This window comes from Myotis myotis, unplaced genomic scaffold, assembly GCF_014108235.1.
Source record: "Myotis myotis isolate mMyoMyo1 unplaced genomic scaffold, mMyoMyo1.p scaffold_m19_p_6, whole genome shotgun sequence".
NCBI classification, from domain to species: domain Eukaryota; kingdom Metazoa; phylum Chordata; class Mammalia; order Chiroptera; family Vespertilionidae; genus Myotis; species Myotis myotis.
Window position 1 is genome coordinate 72,787,991 of NW_023416368.1, and position 6,018 is coordinate 72,794,008.

Below are 6,018 nucleotides of genomic sequence, written 5' to 3' on the forward strand. Positions count from 1 at the left end.
GTTTTACTTTTCCTAGGAAGACTTAGGTGCCAGTACACTTCTTTTACAGAGTGAACTCATTACAGCACTGTATTTTTGTGTTGACATTTGTTGGCAGTGTGCTAAGTAATATGTTTTTAAAACTACAGGTTTCAGGACCATAGCTTACATCCTGTTGGAAACACTCCAACTGGAACTTGCATATTGTACCCAAGAGGCTGTCATACATACCATTTTGCCATCTGTACTGATGAATATGTTGTAATGAAAAGTTAAAAATGCTCATTGAAAATGAAATAAAACAAAACTACAACAATTTCATGCTCAGTGAAAAAGCAGCAACACATTTTCAGTTACCATTGAGAAAGTAAGGGCATGATTCCTCTTTCAGATTTAGAAGCAGGTCGGAAAGTTAACTGTGAAAAATGTGTTGAGGATTTTAGTGCTCTATTCTGTAACACATTTTAAGACCAGCAGCACAGACACAGATGGTGGCCGTCCAGTATTACAAGATACACAGTGAGGTATTTTTGGTTTTTTTTAAGTGATGGGAAGTAATACATTTTTCTGAAGAGAGAAAAAGTTTTAGATAAAGTTAAGAGAAAAAAATAAATTTTAGGTTACTAAATAAAATATTATTTTTTAACTTTATAAATAAAAATGCAGTAATCATCCTGGGTATACTTCAAGAAAATTGATTCTATTATTTGAGAGGAAAAAGAGAATATTATTATTACTTAGTTCATCTGATTGTATATTATTTACCCACCTGTTTATAATATATGTGTGTAATTTGAAATTTGTCACATATTTAACATTAACATAAAGTTAAAATTCTAAGTAGAAATAACTTTTAAGAAAGCATTTTTAATATTCTAATATATGTTTAGTCATTAGACTTAAAATTATGAGCTTTTGAAGTTAGCATAAAACCTTGCTATTAGAAGAGTTTCAGTAAATATTTCTAGGGCAAATCCAATTAGCTTTATATTTTCAATTACAAAATAATTTTAAAAATCAAGTTTAGCCTGGCCAGTGTTGCTCAGAGGTTGAGCGTCAACCTGTGAACTAGGAGGGCACGGTTCAATTCTCAGGACACGTGCGGGTGTTGCGGGCTCCATCCCTAGTGTGGGGTGTGCAGGAGGCAGTAGATCAATGATTCTCTCTCATCATTGATGTTTCTATCTCGCTCTCCTCCTTTCCTCTCTGAAAGCAATAAAAATATATATTTTTAAAAATCAAGAGTTTAAAATAAAAATTACCAATTAACTTCTAAAACATTAGTACCAGCATGGAATTATAGCACCACCTTGTGGTTCATATGCCACATAAAATATATTTTATTAAAACAAGTGATTTCACATAAAATAATTTTTTTATTGATTGATTTGAGGGGGGGGGGAGAGAGAAGCATTGATTTATTGTTCCACTTGTTTATGCATTCATTGGTTGATTCTGGTATGTGCCCTGACTAAAGATTGAACTCAACCTTGCTGTGGGAAGGATACTCTAACCAACTGAGCTACACTGCCAGGGTGATTTCTCAAAAAACATATGATCATATTTTTTCCTTTTGAAAATCCCAATTCAAAACTCAGCTCAATATCTTTTAAAAAGAAACATTTTGAAGTTTTCTTGTACAAAGACAGAAGAAAAAGTAAGTGTTTCTTCCTTCCCTCTTCTTTTTTCTTTTTTTACCATTAAAATTTTTTTTCAATTATAGTTGACATTCAATATTTTCTTTTTTCTTTATATAGTGTACATTTACACACAGATGATTTGAAACTTTTTTCTGTAATCCTCACCCTAGGATATGTTTTTATTGGTTTTAGAGAGCGCGAGAGGAAGGGAAAGAGACATCAATGTGAAAGAAAAAGTGATTGGTTGTCTCCCATACCCACCACGGCCTGGGATTAAACCTACAACCTAGGCATGTGCCCTGATGGAATTGAACCTGCAACCTTTTGGTTTCCAGTATGATGCTCCAGCTAAGCCACCCGTCCAGGTCTTAAAACATTTTTAATCTCCCAATTTATGTATAGTGTGCAAATTATAAGTATCAATTGAAAATGTAGTAAAAGATGTCTTATATTATCAAGTGGAAATTTGAAATCTAAATTTTGTTACACTTTTACTAACAACTTAAACAGGAACTAATAAAATCAGCTTATATTAGCGCCATACATTTACACTTACAAAGAATCTCACTTTCCTGCTTTGACACCATAATCTTCGGGGAAAAAGAAAGCAAATTTGACCTACTTGAAGTTATTGAAGAGAGAGCCACACTATTTTTTATTCTAACTTTTAGAAATTATAGAAAAGGTTGTTTTCTTCCAGGCAATTTGGGAAGTAGCTTGTAACTCTACATCAGCCTCTTTGATTAACTTGAAGATCTCGAGGAAATGAGGGAGGGGAATTCTGGGTACATTATTTGGAGGTACATACTTAAACCCTTAGTTAACTGGAATTTTCACTAATCCATCCCCTTAATTCTCTCATAAGCAGGATGAAAGGTATTTATACTAACCACAAAGGCATCAGCGGCTTGTGCTGCCCTATCCTATATTCTGAGTAGATCTGGATAGAAATCATACAGGAACACTCTAGTGAATGCATACGGTAAGATACTAGTCAGAACATTAAAAAAAAAGCTAACATCAGCTGTATGAAAATTCTAGGCAAAGCTAAGGACTATTTTTATTTTTATAAGGGTTAATTTGAGCTAAACTGATGACATATGCTAGGGAGCAAGATTTCATATGTTCCCGCTAAGGACTAGTTAGTGGGAAAAAGTAGTTCTATATTTTTTGTTTGTTTTACTCTAGTATGTAATGTTTTAACATGTAATATAGTCCCTAAAAAATACAAAAAGACTTTGGAACTGCGTTTTATGCCATTCATTATTCACAACTTTATATAATTGACAAGCACTTGGGGAAGCATTAAAAAGTAAAAGGACCTTGTCAACTTTACAAACTACAACACTTTTTGAGTTCAAATAACATTATAGATTTAATTTTTACTTTTTAACAATCCCCAGGTTTGTGCTCTTTCTTTCAAGGTGAAGGATGTAGAGAAGTGATGAGGTGGGGGTAGTGTGAAACTTTAAAGTTGAACTACAAAATCAAAACTTTAATTGTTGTGTTACTTGAGCTTTACTGTTCCTAGTGAAAATGGCAAGTTTCTTATACTACTCAAAGTGTAAAGAGAGCTGGGAAGCCAATACTGACAGCAGTTGCAACATTAAGAATATGCAACTTTACTAGTAAGTCCAAGTTCATTTTATGATGACTTTTATTTATATCTAATATTTGTAGGAATGGAGAGGCTATATAGTGTATACATTTTATTTTTATCTCTGAAGTTCACTAACTCATTAATAGAGAAATTTAACTTGATTGAAAAAAATTATAATGAAAAGTGTTCAACTCAACATTTTAAAATTAAGAGCAGAGTACTTTCCCTGGCTGGGTAGCTGGGTTGGAGTGTTGTCCTGATGCCCTCAGGTTGCCAGTTCAATGCCCGGTCCAGTCACATACAAGGGTCAAGGGTCAACTGATAAATGCATGAGTGAGTGGGGCAACAAATCCATATTGCTTTCTTTCTCTCAAATCAATAAAGATTAAAAAGAATAGACTGCTTATATTATTAAGTATCCCAAATATTTAAATTATTTGACAGTTACATTATGGATGGGAGTTAAGAAAAAGGAGAGCTCGCAATATTAATTACCCAGGAAAGTTGAACAGTGGGAATTAAAGCAATGGGAAAACAATATTTTGGAATAAATCCTAACTTGTAGATCCAATTCTTCAGTTCACTTAAGTTGATATGCACTTGGAGTACAATCAACTTATTAAATCATTGGGTGTAGCTCTTCAATGTGATTGGTGTTGAAAACCTGAAAGATACTTGTGGAATACCTACCAGAATTATTCTATATCTGTTTCTTAAATGCCTTTTGATTGTCCCTATGACTCCAACCATGTTTCCTTATCTATTCCCACCACTTACTTTTCACTTTTACAATTTACCAATAAAATTAACCCTGAGTAGATTTTTTTTCTTTCTGGGTCCTCAGTAGACAGTGTTTCCAATTTTCTTTTTGCTGTCACTGAAACTTCTGAGTTTCTTCTCTAAGAGTGTATCTCTGTTAGGATATTTGTGGAAAAAAGTTGTTTTTTTAAAAATATATTTTATTGATTTTTTACAGAGAGGAAGGGAGAGAGATAGAGAGCTAGAAACATCAATGAGAGAGAAACATCGATCAGCTGCCTCCTGCACATCCCCCTGCAACCCAGGTACATGCCCTTGACCGGAATCGAACCTGGGACCCTTGAGTCCGCAGGCTGACGCTCTAGCCACTGAGCCAAACTGGTTTCGGTGGAAAAAAGTTTTAAAGTAAGCTATGGACTATGTAAAATACAAAATTATTCATTCGAATTAGAATGCGGCCAGGATTTATCATTTTTAGACCCATTGCTTGACCATTTTTCTCATCCCCCACTTTGATAAGTATTACTTTCTATCAGTCCTAATTTAGATGGCTTGTTTTTTGTTTTAGTGACCTTGGCAATCAAGAATCTCACTCAGCCAGAGATAATGACTACTAATATTGCCCCCCACATCCTGTCCTTGACACTATTTTATCATTTACCTCCTTTCCCATTGCACTGTGTTCCCTCTTCTCATTCTTTGCTTGCACTATTCACTGATCTCCCTGCTTATGGTCTTGCATGTTCCTCTGATTATGCCCTTCTGCTGCTTTTATGTATCTTTTACATGTTCTTATTTCTACTGAGCTGTGCATACCCTGGACAACAGGCCCTTACTCTGAAGTCTCATCTACCTTCCCAGCATCAGCTTCTACAATTATGTAACATCTGTGTACATAGTTCTCTTTCAAGCGTGCTTTTGCTCACTATTTCTTTCACTGAAAGTGACTTTCCATCTGGCAAATTTTTACTTATCCTCTATGACACTAGCTTCCTTGGAAAAGCTTTTCTCAACTCAACTACAGAAGCTAAATTATGTGTGTCTTTTTTCTGCTTTTCTGTTTTTATACCAGTTTCACGGCTATTATTTGTTTATGTGACTTTAATCTCAATTATTTGTTCAGTCTTCAATTTTTCTTTCAATGTTTATTTCCCTTGAACTTAGCATTTATTTATTCATTCATTATAAACTAATTGGTACTTAATTATTTGTTGGCTGAATGAATATCAAATTATAATTAAGTTATAATATATCAAGGTTTCCAGATAAAATATGCCCAAGTTGAAAGCTATGGTCTGGTCAATCATGCTATGTACTTTTAATGGAAGGAATCTATTGACAAAAGAAAGATATAATCAGCATGTGTTCTAGAAAAGAGACATCATATTCTGTATGTTAATCGATGAATTTAGAATAAAATTGAAGTGTCTACTAGGTGCCAGCCAATGTGCCAGGCACTGGCCACAGGCAAAGAAAAAGATAAACATGGCTCCTGTTCTCACCGAGCTAACCGCTGAGCATGAAAGACAGTTAAGTAACAGCGAGGAGTAAATACTAAAAGGGAATATGATGCATCTGACTACTCTGGGGTTGAGGGAAGTCTAAGAGGAAGTAACCTAAATCTAAATCCTACAGGATGAATGGGGAAAGCCAGGGAAAAAGGTTTAAGCAAAAGGACTAGCATGAACAAAGGCTTGAGAGGAAGGACATTTGAAAGAAATTCACTGGGTCTCCTCATTGTGGGGGGAGGTCACAGAGGCTAGGTTAGTTTATACAGGCCCCAGAGACAATTTGTATTTTATTTACTGAAAAATTTAAGTAGCTGATTATAGTTTTTGAAGGATTTATTTTAGTGCTTAAGTGTGGAGGATGAATAAGAGGTAGCAAGGCAAGAGGCAAAAAACAACCACCACAACAAAAACCCCACAAAAAAAAACAACAACAAAAAACATTTTGGAGGCTATTATTACAACAGTCTAAAAAAGAGATAGTAAGGGTGACTCAGATTAAGATGACAGTGGAGATGGAGAGAAATGGGTT